This window comes from Ischnura elegans, chromosome 2, assembly GCF_921293095.1.
Source record: "Ischnura elegans chromosome 2, ioIscEleg1.1, whole genome shotgun sequence".
Classification (NCBI taxonomy): Eukaryota; Metazoa; Arthropoda; class Insecta; order Odonata; family Coenagrionidae; genus Ischnura; species Ischnura elegans.
In genome coordinates this window covers 100,927,918-100,929,812 of record NC_060247.1, presented here as the reverse complement: position 1 = coordinate 100,929,812, position 1,895 = coordinate 100,927,918, and the positions used below count along the sequence as shown (strand labels likewise).

General features: G+C 37.5%; 1 non-coding gene across 1 annotated transcript; it reads left to right on the top strand.

The window, feature by feature from the left end:
- The first annotated feature begins 1,530 nt into the window (after nt 1–1,530).
- Nucleotides 1,531–1,602, top strand: Trnae-cuc. The gene has a single exon. It is a non-coding gene; the product is annotated as a tRNA-Glu (tRNA).
- The last annotated feature ends 293 nt before the right edge of the window (nt 1,603–1,895 follow it).

The following is a 1,895-nucleotide window of genomic DNA, read 5'->3' as shown; positions in this document are numbered from 1 at the left end:
GTTTGCAACAAGGAAAAGCGTTGTGTTAAAATAAAATTCAGTGGAAATATTGCAATGTCTAATTTTACTAGTATCAAGAACTTCCACCACATCGTGCCTCACATCATACAAGATAACTTTTCAGACTTGAAGTATGCGGCAGGGAGTTACTTCATGCTCTGCACTTCATGTTACTTCATGCTAAAAATATTACGATCGTAGTCGCTATGTGCAGTTTAAAACAATTATACTCGCCTTCGTAATAGCAGATTAATCTCATTAAAAAAATTCCTACACGTCCCCTTTAAAAGACTGTATCTGCGACTTTTCAATGTGATTCTGTTCAACCGTTTTCTCCCATCCATGCGTTGGTAATTCCCTAGATGCCGTCACTTCGTAAAAGTTCCTGTTTATTTTCATTTTCTTCATCACGAAGATGACTTCATCAAACTTTTCTCATTATATCTTTCAGGGACTTTTTCAATTAGTGATTGCCTCTCTCTTCATGCGTTCGCCATTCTTACATAATTCTTCATTCCCTTTGCTTACATCCCTCTGTTGCTTGAAATTGTTTCCATTGAATGCACTCCGCTCGCTAATAACTGTAGTGGCAAGTCAGTGCAATTCTACTGTAACATTACGAGTCCTTAAGGCTGTTTTCAACTTATTCTGAATATAGTAAGCACTTTATGGATGCCTGGCAGGAGTTGGGTTTATTTACTTTCGTGCTTGACCCTATGTAAGATTAATAAATGAATGCATTCAAACTAATTATTTATACGTATGAGCTGACCTCTCATTAATTCATTCTCACAGCCGTATTTTACAAAAAAGAATGATATTTTATTAGTGAAGAGCCCTTCGCCTAAGCTTCAAATGCCCCTCGGTCAACAGCAGCACCGATAGAAAAAATAGCGCCAATCCTGTTTATTTTAACAGAAAAATCAGTCAGTGAATTGGTTGATTTGGCCCTAGCGTAAAATATTTCGATCACGCCGTGTCGCAGTCATTTTTTTCATACAATTTTATTGGGTGAGTCAGTAGCTAAAACCATGAATAATTAAATGGACCTCTTGGGACGAAAAATAGCAAAATTAATCGACAATAATATATAAAAAAAAGCAAATCGACAATATTATATATAACTTAACTACAGAAAAGACATCAAGGGAGCTAAGGAACATTTCTAACAAATATTGAGTCATTTCGTGGGGCATTTTGCTCTTAGCTCTTCTCTTTATCTCTTGGGTATCTAAAACAATACAGCATTTCTCATTCCGCTTTCTTCCCGGATAAATGATTACCAAGAGATGTCGCATTCCCTTCCTAATTTTTTAACATACTAGCCACTAATTAGAGCCCTTGAGTATTATTTTAAATACTGCAGGCTAAATCACTCGCCTAATGTTGTGAAAAGAGTTCATCATTCCTCACGCCAAACGCCCCAACGCCGGACTCTAGTCGAGATGCTTTCCAAAAGGATCACGTTTTTTTCTGAACTCTTGCCAGGATCTCAAAGAAGGTTTTTAAGTCTTGCCACTCCTCACCAACTCCGGTATTGTCTAGTGGTTAGGATACCCGGCTCTCACCCGGGAGGCCCGGGTTCGATTCCCGGTACCGGAATTTCTTTTTTAACAGAGCACATGCTGCATATTAATCATTACATTGCATTGATATCTCAAGTACGCAGACGTATGACAATTTTTACCTACACAACAGTGTTTTTGTCTAGGGCACATCCCTGAGTAAATCTAGAACACAATATTAACCTACATCGTTACATATTTTATGGCACAGTAGGGTTTGGAAAGCAATTGTACAGAGCTTTTAATGCATTCATCGTAATTTGTCTGACTTTTATGATACATGGAATCAAAAGGAAGTGATCGTAAGAAAAGTCTAATGCACTGGAAAAA